Source organism: Ctenopharyngodon idella, chromosome 18 (assembly GCF_019924925.1).
Source record: "Ctenopharyngodon idella isolate HZGC_01 chromosome 18, HZGC01, whole genome shotgun sequence".
NCBI lineage: Eukaryota > Metazoa > Chordata > Actinopteri > Cypriniformes > Xenocyprididae > Ctenopharyngodon > Ctenopharyngodon idella.
The window spans coordinates 36,034,375-36,050,916 of record NC_067237.1 but is presented as its reverse complement, the minus strand read 5'-3'; positions in this window follow the sequence as shown (position 1 = coordinate 36,050,916).

Below are 16,542 nucleotides of genomic sequence, written 5' to 3'. Positions count from 1 at the left end.
TATCGACTCCTTCTGATGTTACTTCACCTATACAGAAGTCAATATTAGACCAACTGTACATATTTCTGGCAAATTAGTCCTTGATCAAGAACTTTCTATACTGACACATCGACTCCTTCAGCTGAAAAGTCAGCTATATTGTATTGCATATTTGACTTACTGGACTTATTTCTTGCCAAAGAGTACTCAACCTTCAACTCATTATATATAGTTATAGACTCCTTCTTATGTCACATTAGCCATACTGTAGTCCATATTTGACCTAATGAACATATTTCTAGCCCAAAAGTACTCAATGTTGATCTTTCAATACTGACTTACTGACTCTTGATGACAAATCAGTCATAGAATATTATATTTTTGAACTAATGAACATATTTCTAGCCCAAAACTACTTGATCTTGAACTTTTTATACATTATCATTGATTACTTCTGATGTTACTTCACTTATACAGAAGTTCATATTAGACCAACTGAACATATTTTTGGCAAATTAGTCCTTGATCAAGAATTTTCTGTACTATCTCATTGGCTCCTTCTGTTGAAAAGTCAGCTATACTGTATTGCATATTGGACTTAATGGACATATAATCTGGCCAAAGAGTACTCGAGCTTGAACTTTATATACTGGACTCATTCTGATGTTACTTTAGACATAAAGTATTGATATTTGAACTAATGGAAATATTTCTGGCAAATTAGTCCTCGATCATGAACATTCTATACATACTCATTGACTCTTGATAATACTTCAGCCATAGAATATATTGCATGTTTGACCTAATGGACTTATTTCTGGACAATGAGCGCTCGATCTTGAACTTTTTATACATTATCATTGATTCCTTCTGATGTTGCTTCACCCATACAGTAGTTCATATTAGACCAACTGAACATCTTTCTGGCAAATTAGTCCTCGATCATGAACTGTCAATACTGAATCATTGACTCCTTCAAATGAAAAGTCAGCTATACTGTATTGCATATTTGCCTTAATGGACATATATCTGGCCAAAGAGTACTTGATCTTGAAATTTCTATACATGACTCACTCTGATGTTAATATACCCAGAGATTATTGCATATTTGACCTAATGGACATATTTCTGGCAAATTAGTCCTCGATCATGAACTTCCTATACATAATCATTGACTCTTGATAATACTTCAGCCATAGAATATTGCATGTTTGACCTAATGGACATATTTCTGGAAAAAGAGTACTCAAGCATGATATTTTTATACATTATTATCGACTGCTTCTGATGTTACTTCACCCATACAGTAGTTCATATTAGACCAACTGTACATATTTCTGGGAAATTAGTCCATGATCAAGAACTTTCTATACTGACTCACTGACTCCTTCTAATGAAAAGTCAGCAATAGCATATTGTATTTTTGACCTAATGGACTTATTTCTGGCAAATTAGTTCTCGATCATGAACTTTCAGTACTGACTCATTGACTCCTTCATATGAAAAGTCAGCTACACTGTATTGTATATTTGCTTTAATGGACATATATCTGGCCAAAGAGTACTTTATCTTGAAATTTCTATACATGACTCACTCTGATGTTACTACAGCCAGAGAGTATTGCATATTTGACCTAATGGAAACATTTCTGGTAAATTAGTCATCGATCATGAACATTCTATACATACTCATAGACTCTTGATAATACTTCAGCCATAGAAGATTGCATGTTTGACCTAATGGACATATTTCCGGCCAAAGAGCACTCGATCTTGAACTTTATATACTGGACTCATTCTGATGTTACTTTAGACACAAAGTATTGCATATTTGACCTAATGGAAATATTTCTGGTAAAATTAGTCATCGATCATGAACATTCTATACATACTCATTGACTCTTGATAATACTTCAGCCATAGAATATATTGCATGTTTCACCTAATGGACATATTTCTGGACAATGAGCGCTCGATCTTGAACTTTTTATACATTATCATTGATTCCTTCTGATGTTACTTCACCCATACAGTAGTTCATATTAGACCAACTGAACATGTTTCTGGCAAATTAGTCCTCGATCATGAACTTTCAATACTGACTCATTGACTCCTTCATATGAAATGTCAGCTAGACTGTATTGCATATTTGCCTTAATGGACATATATCAAGCCAAAGAGTACATGATCTTGAAATTTCTATACATGACGCACTTTGATGTTACTATAGCCAGAGATTATTGCATATTTGACCTAATGGACATATTTCTGGCAAATTAGTCCTCGATCATGAACTTCCTATACATAATCATTGACTCTTGATAATACTTCAGCCATAGAATATTGCATGTTTGACCTAATGGACATATTTCTGGAAAAAGAGTACTCGAGCGTGATATTTTTATACATTATTATCGACTACTTCTGATGTTACTTCACCCATACAGTAGTTCATATTAGACCAACTGAACACGTTTTTCGCAAATTAGTCCTCGATCATGAACTTTCAATACTGACTCATTGACTCCTTCATATGAAATGTCAGCTAGACTGTATTGCATATTTGCCTTAATGGACATATTCTTGCCAAAGAGTACTCAACCTTCAACTCATTATATATAGTTATAGACTCCTTCTTATGTCACATTAGCCATACTGTAGTCCATATTTGACCTAATGAACATATTTCTAGCCCAAAAGAACTCAATGTTGATCTTTCAATACTGACTTACTGACTCTTGATTACAAATCAGTCATAGAATATTATATTTTTGACCTAATGAACATATTTCTAGCCCAAAACTACTTGATCTTGAACTTTTTATACATTATCATTGATTACTTCTGATGTTACTTCACTTATACAGAAGTTCATATTAGACCAACTAAACATATTTTTGGCAAATTAGTCCTTGATCAAGAATTTTCTGTACTATCTCATTGGCTCCTTCTGTTGAAAAGTCAGCTATACTGTATTGCATATTGGACTTAATGGACATATAATCTGGCCAAAGAGTACTCGAGCTTGAACTTTATATACTGGACTCATTCTGATGTTACTTTAGACATAAAGTATTGATATTTGAACTAATGGAAATATTTCTGGCAAATTAGTCCTCGGTCATGAACATTCTATACATACTCATTGACTCTTGATAATACTTCAGCCATAGAATATATTGCATGTTTGACCTAATGGACTTATTTCTGGACAATGAGCGCTCGATCTTGAACTTTTTATACATTATCATTGATTCCTTCTGATGTTGCTTCACCCATACAGTAGTTCATATTAGACCAACTGAACATCTTTCTGGCAAATTAGTCCTCGATCATGAACTGTCAATACTGAATCATTGACTCCTTCATATGAAAAGTCAGCTATACTGCATTGCATATTTGCCTTAATGGACATATATCTGGCCAAAGAGTACTTGATCTTGAAATTTCTATACATGACTCACTCTGATGTTAATATACCCAGAGATTATTGCATATTTGACCTAATGGACATATTTCTGGCAAATTAGTCCTCGATCATGAACTTCCTATACATAATCATTGACTCTTGATAATACTTCAGCCATAGAATATTGCATGTTTGACCTAATGGACATATTTCTGGAAAAAGAGTACTCAAGCATGATATTTTTATACATTATTATCGACTACTTCTGATGTTACTTCACCCATACAGTAGTTCATATTAGACCAACTGTACATATTTCTGGGAAATTAGTCCATGATCAAGAACTTTCTATACTGACTCACTGACTCCTTCTAATGAAAACTCAGCAATAGCATATTGTATTTTTGACCTAATGGACATATTTCTGGCAAATTATTTCTCGATCATGAACTTTCAATACTGACTCATTGACTCTTGATAATCCTTCAGCCATAGAATATTGCATGTTTGACCTAATGGACAGACATGTTTCTGGCAAATTAGTCTTCGATTATGAACTTTCAGTACTGACTCATTGACTCCTTCATATGAAAAGTCAGCTATACTGTATTGTATATTTGCTTTAATGGACATATATCTGGCCAAAGAGTACTTGATCTTGAAATTTCTATACATGACTCACTCTGATGTTACTACAGCCAGAGAGTATTGCATATTTGACCTAATGGAAACATTTCTGGTAAATTAGTCATCGATCATGAACATTCTATACATACTCATTGACTCTTGATAATACTTCAGCCATAGAATATTGCATGTTTGACCTAATGGACATATTTCCGGCCAAAGAGCACTCGATCTTGAACTTTATATACTGGACTCATTCTGATGTTACTTTAGACACAAAGTATTGCATATTTGACCTAATGGAAATATTTCTGGTAAAATTAGTCATCGATCATGAACAATTTCTGGCAAATTAGGCCTCAATCATGAACTTTCTATACATAATCATTGACTCTTTATAGTTCCTCAGCCAAAGAAGATTGCATGTTTGACCTAATGGACATATTTCTAGAAAAAGAGCACTCGAGCTTGATATTTTTATACATTATTATCGACTACTTCTGATGTTACTTCACCCATACAGAAGTCCATATTAGACCAACTGTACATATTTCTGGCAAATTAGTCCATGATCAAGAACTTTCTATACTGACTCACTGACTCCTGATGAAAAGTCAGCAATATCCTATTGTATATTTGACCTAATGGACATATATCTGGCAAATTAGCTCTCAATCATGAACTTTCTATACATACTCATTGACTCTTGATAATGCTTCAGTCATAGAGTATTGCATATTTGACCCAATGGATATATTTCTGGCAAACTAGTCCTCGATTATGAACTTTCAATACTGACTCATTGACTCTTGATAATACTTCAGCCATAGAATATTGCATGTTTGACCTAATGGACATATTTCCGGCCAAAGAGCAGTCGATCTTCAACTTTTTCATACATTATCTTTGACTCCTTCTGATGTTACTTCACCTATACAGAAGTCAATATTAGATCAACTGTACATATTTCTGGCAAAGTAGTTTTTGATCAAGAATTTTCTATACTGACTCATCGTCAAGTCAGCTATATTGTATTGCATATTTGACTTACTGGACATATATCTGGCCAAAGAGTACTTGATCTTGAACTTCATATACTGGACTCATTCTGATGTTACTTTAGACATAAAGTATTGCATATTTGACCTAATGGAAATTTTTCTGGCAAATTAGTACTCGATCTTGAACTTTTAATACATAGTCAATGACTCACTCTGATGTTACATCAGCCATATATGAAGCCATTTTTGACCTACTGAACAAAGTTCTGGCAACTTAGTCCTCGATGGTGAACTTTCTATACAGACTCACTGACTCCTTCTGATGTAACATAAGACAGACAGTAGTCCATATTTGACCCAATTAACATATTTCTGGCCAAAGAGTACTCAATATTGAACTTTTTCTACATTACTTTTGACTCCTTATGATGTTACGTCACCCATTCAGAAGTCCATATCAGACCCACTGAACGTATTTCTGGCAAAGTAGTCCTCAATCAGGAACTTTCTTTACTGACTCATTGACTCCTTCTGATGTAATATCATACAGACAGTAGTCTATATTTGACCTAATCAACATATTTCTGGACCAAGACTACTCGATCTTTAACTTTTTATACATACTCAGCCATACAGAAGTCCATATTAGATCTACTTAATTTTTTTATGTCCCATAAGTCCTTGATCATGAACTGTCTATACATGCTCATTGCCTCACTCTGACGTTACTTCAGCAATATTATGAGCCCATTTTTAACCTACTGAACATAATTCTGGCAAATTAGTCCTTGTTCATGAACTTTCTATACAGACTCATTGACTCCTTCTGATGTTACATCAGACAGACTGTAGTCTATATTGGACCTAAAGAACATATTTCTGGCTCTAAAGCACTTGAACTTGAACTTTCAATACATTCCATACTAAACCTTCTTATTTTTTTTTGTCTGAATAGTCCTCCATCATGAATATTCTATACATTCTCTTTGCTGCATTCTAATGTTACTCTTTGGCCAAGAATATGCTTAGTAGGTGAAATATGACTTCTGCATGGCTGATGAAACATCTGCTGGATTTCTTCGAGAGTGTATGGAAAGTTCATGTTCAGGGACTCTTTGGCCAGAAATATTTTCAGTTGTTCAAAAATGGACTACTGTCTGTCTTATGTCACATTAAAAGGAGTCAATAAGTGTGTAAAGAAATTTAGAGATTGAGTACTCTTTGGCCAGAAATATGTTCAATAGGTCAAATATAGACTTCTGTATGGCTGATGCAACATCTGAACGAGTCATTGATAATGTATTTTAAGTTCATGTTCAGTGACTCTCTGGCCAGAAATATTTTTAGTTGTTCAAATATGGACTTCTGATGATGTCAAATCAGAAGGAGTCTATGAGTACAAAAATTTCAAGATTGATTACTCTTGGGCCAGAAATATGTTCACTTATTCAAATATGGACTTCTGTCTGGCTGATGTAAGATCCGAAGGAGTCTTTGAGAATGTATATAGTAATTTCTTGTTCAGGGAATCTTTAGCCAGAAATATGTTCAGTTTGTCAAATATGGACTACTGTCTGTCTGATGTAACATCAGAACGAGTCAATAAGTGTGTATAGAAAGTTCAAGATCCAGTACTCTTTGGCCAGAATTTTGTTCAGTAGGTCAAATATGTACTTCTGAATAGCTGATGTAACACAAGAAAGAGGCAATGAGTACATATAGAAAGTTCAGGATCAAGTACTTTTTGGCCAGAAATATATTCAGTTGGTCAAATGTGGACTTCTTTATGGCTGATTAAGATCAGAAGGAGTCTATGATTATGTATAGTAAGTTGATGTTCAGGGTCTCTTTGGCCAGAAAGGTGTTCTGTTGGTCAAATATGGACTTGTGTATTGACGATGTAATATCAAAATGAGTCTAAGAGTATGTATACAAAGTTCAAAATCGAGTACTCTTGGGCCAGAAATATGTTCACTTGGTCAAATATGGACTTCTGTATGGCTGATTTAACATTGGAAGGATTCTGTAAGAATGTATGTTTATTTTCAGAGACTCTATAGCCAGAAATATGTCCAGTTTATCAAATATTGAACTACAATATTGCTGATTTAATGATTAATTAATGACTCCTTCTGTATGGCTGATAACATCCGAAAGGGGCAAAAAGAATGTATAGTTCAAGATCGAGTATTATTTGGCCAAGAAAAGTGTTCTGTTGGTCAAATATGGATTTCTATATGGCTGATGTGACATCAAAAGTCTTCAATGAGAATATGTAAAAAGTTCAATATCAATACTGTTTGGTCAAAAACATGTTCTGTCAGCCAAATATGGCTACTGATCTAACCTTAGATGGAGTCAGTGGGTATGTATGGAGAGTTCAAGATCGAGTTAGGGCCAGAAATATGCTCGCAATGTCAAATATGAACTACTGTCTGTCTGATGTAACAATATTAATTAACAATTAATATAACATATGTGCTGTTGCATTGCTGTTGTTTCCTTGAATTGTATCCAAAAACTGACGAATTCAAGTGCATTAAAGAACTAATACATAATATTTGCGATGTTGCGATGAATGAAATAACTGATCCGTTATGCTTTGAGAGCTAACACATAACGTGTATTGCATTGCAGTAACTTAATCCGTTTTGCAGGGAAGAGATAATACATGTTGCACTGCGCTGCATACAAGAACTAAATCTTTACTTTGCGCATTGAAGAGAAAACAAAACACATATGCTGTTGCATTGCAACCCATCTAGAACTAACTGTTTCATTGCATTGCGTACAATATTAACTCATTACGCTGTGCATAGAAGAAATTAATATAACATATGTGCTGTTGCATTGCTGTTGCATGCTGTTGCATCTCTCAAAATTTGTTTTCTTTTCAATGCACAAAAGAAACATTTAGTTCTTGCATGCAACGCAGTGCAGCAAGTAGCTGTCATGTGTTACCTGTTGTGTTGCGATGAATTAACAAACTCATCCGTTATGCTTTGAAGAGATAACATATAACGTGTGCATTGCAATAACTTGATCCATTGCGCAGTGAAGAGATAACATATAAGAGGTGCGTGTTGCACTGCATTGCATACAAGAACAAACTCTTTCCTTTGTGCATTGAAGATAAAACAAATCACACATGCTTTTGCATTTTAATGCATACAAGACCTATCAATGTAAGTTATGCACTGTTGCCTTGAATTGTATCCAAAAACTGACGTATTCCATATGCATTAAAGAGATAATACATAACATATGCGATGTTGCTGAATGAAATAACTGATCCGTTATGTTTTGAGAGCTAAAACATAACGTGTATTGCATTGCAGTAACTTAATCCGTTTTGCAGGGAAGAGATAATACATGTTGTGTAACATGTACAACAGCTGCTTGTTACACTTCGTTGAATACAAGAACTAAATCTTTCCTTTGTGCATTGAAGGGAAAACAAATCACACATATGCTTTTGCATTGCAATAAATACAAGAGCTAAGATGTGAGTTATCCAGTTTCCTTAAATTGTATCCAAAAACTGACGAATTCAAGTGCATTGAAGAACTAATACCTAACATTTGCTATGTTGCGATGAATGAAATGACTGATCCTTATGCTTTGAGAGCTAACACATAACGTTTATTGCATTGCAGTAACTTAATCCGTTTTGCAGGGAAGAGATAATACATGTTGCACTGCGTTGCGTACAAGAACTAAATCTGTACTTTGTGTATTGAAGAGAAAACAAAACACATATGCTGTTGCATTGCAATCATTCAAGAACTAACTGTTTCATTGCACTGCGTACAATATTTAACTTATTACGCTGTGCATAGAAGAAATTAATATAACATATGTGCTGTTTGCATTGCTGTTGCATCTCTCAAAATTTGTTTCCTTTTCAATGCACAAAGGAAAGATTTAGTTCTTGCATGCAACGCAGTGCAGCAAGTAGCTGTCATGTGTTAATCCTGTTGCGATGAATTAACAAACTCATCCGTTATGCTTTGAAGATATAACATATAACATGTGCATTGCAACAACTTGATCCATTGCGTAGTGAAGAGACAACATATAAGAGGAGTTTGTTGCACTGCATTGCATACAAGAACGAACTCTTTCCTTTGTGCACTGAAGACAAAACAAATCACATATGCTTTTGCATTGCAATAAATACAAGAATTATCTGTTGCACTTCAATGCATACAAGACCTAACATGTAAGTTATGCACTGTTGGCTTGAATTGTATTCAAAAACTGACGTATTCCATATGCATTAAAGAAATATACATAACATATGCGATGTTGCTGAATGAACTAACTGGTCCGTTATGTTTTGAGAGCTAAAACATAACGTGTATTGCATTGCAGTAACTTAATCCGTTTTGCAGGGAAGAGATAATACATGTTGCACTGAGTTGCATACAAGAACGAACTCTTTCCTTTGTGCACTGAAGACAAAACAAATCACATATGCTTTTGCATTGCAGTAAATACAAGAACTGTTGCATTTTAATGCATACAAGACCTAACATGTAAGTTATGCACTGTTGCCTTGAATTGTATCCAAAAACTGACGTATTCCATATGCATTAAAGAGATAATACATAACATATGCGATGTTGCGATGAATTAACTAACTGATCCGTTAAGCTTTGAGAGCTAACACATAACGTGCATTACATTTGCAGTAACTTAATCCGTTTTGCAGGGAAGAGATAACACATGTTGCACTGCGTTACATACAAAAACTAAATCTTTGTGCATTGAAGAGAAAACAAATCACATATGCTGTTGTATTGCATCAAGAACTGTTTCATTGAATTTCGTACAATTGTTAACTTATTACGCTGTGCATAGAAGAATTAATATAACATATGTGCTGCTGCATTACAACATGTAAGTTGCACTCATTCTTTGCATTGCAAAAACTTTGCATTGTGCACTGAAGACAAAACAAATCACATATGCTTTTGCATTGCAATCCATCAAGAATTAACTCATCCGCTATGCACTTGAAGGGATAACACACAACGTGTGCATTGCATTGCAGTAACTTGATTCGTTGTGCAGTGAAGAGATAACACATGACAGGTATGCTTTGAGAGATAACGCATAACATGTGCATTGCACTGCAATAACTTAGTCCGTTGTGCAGGGAAGAGATAACACATGACAGCTGCTTGTTACACTGCGTTGAATACAAGAACTAAATCTTTCCTTTGTGCACTGAAGACAAAACAAATCACATATGCTTTTGCATTGCAATAAATACAAGAACTATCTGTTGCACTTCAATGCATACAAGACCTAACATGTAAGTTATGCACTGTTGGCTTGAATTGTATTCAAAAACTGACGTATTCCATATGCATTAAAGAAATATACATAACATATGCGATGTTGCTGAATGAACTAACTGATCCGTTATGTTTTGAGAGCTAAAACATAACGTGTATTGCATTGCAGTAACTTAATCCGTTTTGCAGGGAAGAGATAATACATGTTGTGTAACATGTACAACAGCTGCTTGTTACACTTCGTTGAATACAAGAACTAAATCTTTCCTTTGTGCATTGAAGGGAAAACAAATCACACATATGCTTTTGCATTGCAATAAATACAAGAGCTAAGATGTGAGTTATCCAGTTTCCTTAAATTGTATCCAAAAACTGACGAATTCAAGTGCATTGAAGAACTAATACCTAACATTTGCTATGTTGCGATGAATGAAATGACTGATCCTTATGCTTTGAGAGCTAACACATAACGTTTATTGCATTGCAGTAACTTAATCCGTTTTGCAGGGAAGAGATAATACATGTTGCACTGCGTTGCGTACAAGAACTAAATCTGTACTTTGTGTATTGAAGAGAAAACAAAACACATATGCTGTTGCATTGCAATCATTCAAGAACTAACTGTTTCATTGCACTGCGTACAATATTTAACTTATTACGCTGTGCATAGAAGAAATTAATATAACATATGTGCTGTTTGCATTGCTGTTGCATCTCTCAAAATTTGTTTCCTTTTCAATGCACAAAGGAAAGATTTAGTTCTTGCATGCAACGCAGTGCAGCAAGTAGCTGTCATGTGTTAATCCTGTTGCGATGAATTAACAAACTCATCCGTTATGCTTTGAAGATATAACATATAACATGTGCATTGCAACAACTTGATCCATTGCGTAGTGAAGAGACAACATATAAGAGGAGTTTGTTGCACTGCATTGCATACAAGAACGAACTCTTTCCTTTGTGCACTGAAGACAAAACAAATCACATATGCTTTTGCATTGCAGTAAATACAAGAACTGTTGCATTTTAATGCATACAAGACCTAACATGTAAGTTATGCACTGTTGCCTTGAATTGTATCCAAAAACTGACGTATTCCATATGCATTAAAGAGATAATACATAACATATGCGATGTTGCGATGAATTAACTAACTGATCCGTTATGTTTTGAGAGCTAACACATAACGTGCATTACATTTGCAGTAACTTAATCCGTTTTGCAGGGAAGAGATAACACATGTTGCACTGCGTTACATACAAAAACTAAATCTTTGTGCATTGAAGAGAAAACAAATCACATATGCTGTTGTATTGCATCAAGAACTGTTTCATTGCATTTCGTACAATTGTTAACTTATTACGCTGTGCATAGAAGAATTAATATAACATATGTGCTGCTGCATTACAACATGTAAGTTGCACTCATTCTTTGCATTGCAAAAACTTTGCATTGTGCACTGAAGACAAAACAAATCACATATGCTTTTGCATTGCAATCCATCAAGAATGAACTCATCCGCTATGCACTTGAAGGGATAACACACAACATGTGCATTGCATTGCAGTATCTTGATTCGTTGTGCAGTGAAGAGATAACACATGACAGGTATGCTTTGAGAGATAACGCATAACATGTGCATTGCACTGCAATAACTTAGTCCGTTGTGCAGGGAAGAGATAACACATGACAGCTGCTTGTTACACTGCGTTGAATACAAGAACGAACTCTTTCCTTTGTGCACTGAAGACAAAACAAATCACATATGCTTTTGCATTGCAATAAATACAAGAACTATCTGTTGCACTTCAATGCATACAAGACCTAACATGTAAGTTATGCACTGTTGCCTTGAATTGTATTCAAAAACTGACGTATTCCATATGCATTAAAGAAATATACATAACATATGCGATTTTGCTGAATGAACTAACTGATCCGTTATGTTTTGAGAGCTAAAACATAACGTGTATTGCATTGCAGTAACTTAATCCGTTTTGCAGGGAAGAGATAATACATGTTGTGTAACATGTACAACAGCTGCTTATTACACTTCGTTGAATACAAGAACTAAATCTTTCCTTTGTGCATTGAAGGGAAAACAAATCACACATATGCTTTTGCATTGCAATAAATACAAGAGCTAAGATGTGAGTTATCCAGTTTCCTTAAATTGTATCCAAAAACTGACGAATTCAAGTGCATTGAAGAACTAATACCTAACATTTGCTATGTTGCGATGAATGAAATGACTGATCCTTATGCTTTGAGAGCTAACACATAACGTTTATTGCATTGCAGTAACTTAATCCGTTTTGCAGGGAAGAGATAATACATGTTGCACTGCGTTGCGTACAAGAACTAAATCTGTACTTTGTGTATTGAAGAGAAAACAAAACACATATGCTGTTGCATTGCAATCATTCAAGAACTAACTGTTTCATTGCACTGCGTACAATATTTAACTTATTACGCTGTGCATAGAAGAAATTAATATAACATATGTGCTGTTTGCATTGCTGTTGCATCTCTCAAAATTTGTTTCCTTTTCAATGCACAAAGGAAAGATTTAGTTCTTGCATGCAACGCAGTGCAGCAAGTAGCTGTCATGTGTTAATCCTGTTGCGATGAATTAACAAACTCATCCGTTATGCTTTGAAGATATAACATATAACATGTGCATTGCAACAACTTGATCCATTGCGTAGTGAAGAGACAACATATAAGAGGAGTTTGTTGCACTGCATTGCATACAAGAACGAACTCTTTCCTTTGTGCACTGAAGACAAAACAAATCACATATGCTTTTGCATTGCAATAAATACAAGAATTATCTGTTGCACTTCAATGCATACAAGACCTAACATGTAAGTTATGCACTGTTGGCTTGAATTGTATTCAAAAACTGACGTATTCCATATGCATTAAAGAAATATACATAACATATGCGATGTTGCTGAATGAACTAACTGGTCCGTTATGTTTTGAGAGCTAAAACATAACGTGTATTGCATTGCAGTAACTTAATCCGTTTTGCAGGGAAGAGATAATACATGTTGCACTGAGTTGCATACAAGAACGAACTCTTTCCTTTGTGCACTGAAGACAAAACAAATCACATATGCTTTTGCATTGCAGTAAATACAAGAACTGTTGCATTTTAATGCATACAAGACCTAACATGTAAGTTATGCACTGTTGCCTTGAATTGTATCCAAAAACTGACGTATTCCATATGCATTAAAGAGATAATACATAACATATGCGATGTTGCGATGAATTAACTAACTGATCCGTTAAGCTTTGAGAGCTAACACATAACGTGCATTACATTTGCAGTAACTTAATCCGTTTTGCAGGGAAGAGATAACACATGTTGCACTGCGTTACATACAAAAACTAAATCTTTGTGCATTGAAGAGAAAACAAATCACATATGCTGTTGTATTGCATCAAGAACTGTTTCATTGAATTTCGTACAATTGTTAACTTATTACGCTGTGCATAGAAGAATTAATATAACATATGTGCTGCTGCATTACAACATGTAAGTTGCACTCATTCTTTGCATTGCAAAAACTTTGCATTGTGCACTGAAGACAAAACAAATCACATATGCTTTTGCATTGCAATCCATCAAGAATTAACTCATCCGCTATGCACTTGAAGGGATAACACACAACGTGTGCATTGCATTGCAGTAACTTGATTCGTTGTGCAGTGAAGAGATAACACATGACAGGTATGCTTTGAGAGATAACGCATAACATGTGCATTGCACTGCAATAACTTAGTCCGTTGTGCAGGGAAGAGATAACACATGACAGCTGCTTGTTACACTGCGTTGAATACAAGAACTAAATCTTTCCTTTGTGCACTGAAGACAAAACAAATCACATATGCTTTTGCATTGCAATAAATACAAGAACTATCTGTTGCACTTCAATGCATACAAGACCTAACATGTAAGTTATGCACTGTTGGCTTGAATTGTATTCAAAAACTGACGTATTCCATATGCATTAAAGAAATATACATAACATATGCGATGTTGCTGAATGAACTAACTGATCCGTTATGTTTTGAGAGCTAAAACATAACGTGTATTGCATTGCAGTAACTTAATCCGTTTTGCAGGGAAGAGATAATACATGTTGTGTAACATGTACAACAGCTGCTTGTTACACTTCGTTGAATACAAGAACTAAATCTTTCCTTTGTGCATTGAAGGGAAAACAAATCACACATATGCTTTTGCATTGCAATAAATACAAGAGCTAAGATGTGAGTTATCCAGTTTCCTTAAATTGTATCCAAAAACTGACGAATTCAAGTGCATTGAAGAACTAATACCTAACATTTGCTATGTTGCGATGAATGAAATGACTGATCCTTATGCTTTGAGAGCTAACACATAACGTTTATTGCATTGCAGTAACTTAATCCGTTTTGCAGGGAAGAGATAATACATGTTGCACTGCGTTGCGTACAAGAACTAAATCTGTACTTTGTGTATTGAAGAGAAAACAAAACACATATGCTGTTGCATTGCAATCATTCAAGAACTAACTGTTTCATTGCACTGCGTACAATATTTAACTTATTACGCTGTGCATAGAAGAAATTAATATAACATATGTGCTGTTTGCATTGCTGTTGCATCTCTCAAAATTTGTTTCCTTTTCAATGCACAAAGGAAAGATTTAGTTCTTGCATGCAACGCAGTGCAGCAAGTAGCTGTCATGTGTTAATCCTGTTGCGATGAATTAACAAACTCATCCGTTATGCTTTGAAGATATAACATATAACATGTGCATTGCAACAACTTGATCCATTGCGTAGTGAAGAGACAACATATAAGAGGAGTTTGTTGCACTGCATTGCATACAAGAACGAACTCTTTCCTTTGTGCACTGAAGACAAAACAAATCACATATGCTTTTGCATTGCAGTAAATACAAGAACTGTTGCATTTTAATGCATACAAGACCTAACATGTAAGTTATGCACTGTTGCCTTGAATTGTATCCAAAAACTGACGTATTCCATATGCATTAAAGAGATAATACATAACATATGCGATGTTGCGATGAATTAACTAACTGATCCGTTAAGCTTTGAGAGCTAACACATAACGTGCATTACATTTGCAGTAACTTAATCCGTTTTGCAGGGAAGAGATAACACATGTTGCACTGCGTTACATACAAAAACTAAATCTTTGTGCATTGAAGAGAAAACAAATCACATATGCTGTTGTATTGCATCAAGAACTGTTTCATTGCATTTCGTACAATTGTTAACTTATTACGCTGTGCATAGAAGAATTAATATAACATATGTGCTGCTGCATTACAACATGTAAGTTGCACTCATTCTTTGCATTGCAAAAACTTTGCATTGTGCACTGAAGACAAAACAAATCACATATGCTTTTGCATTGCAATCCATCAAGAATGAACTCATCCGCTATGCACTTGAAGGGATAACACACAACATGTGCATTGCATTGCAGTATCTTGATTCGTTGTGCAGTGAAGAGATAACACATGACAGGTATGCTTTGAGAGATAACGCATAACATGTGCATTGCACTGCAATAACTTAGTCCGTTGTGCAGGGAAGAGATAACACATGACAGCTGCTTGTTACACTGCGTTGAATACAAGAACGAACTCTTTCCTTTGTGCACTGAAGACAAAACAAATCACATATGCTTTTGCATTGCAATAAATACAAGAACTATCTGTTGCACTTCAATGCATACAAGACCTAACATGTAAGTTATGCACTGTTGCCTTGAATTGTATTCAAAAACTGACGTATTCCATATGCATTAAAGAAATATACATAACATATGCGATTTTGCTGAATGAACTAACTGATCCGTTATGTTTTGAGAGCTAAAACATAACGTGTATTGCATTGCAGTAACTTAATCCGTTTTGCAGGGAAGAGATAATACATGTTGTGTAACATGTACAACAGCTGCTTATTACACTTCGTTGAATACAAGAACTAAATCTTTCCTTTGTGCATTGAAGGGAAAACAAATCACACATATGCTTTTGCATTGCAATAAATACAAGAGCTAAGATGTGAGTTATCCAGTTTCCTTAAATTGTATCCAAAAACTGACGAATTCAAGTGCATTGAAGAACTAATACCTAACATTTGCTATGTTGCGATGAATGAAATGACTGATCCTTATGCTTTGAGAGCTA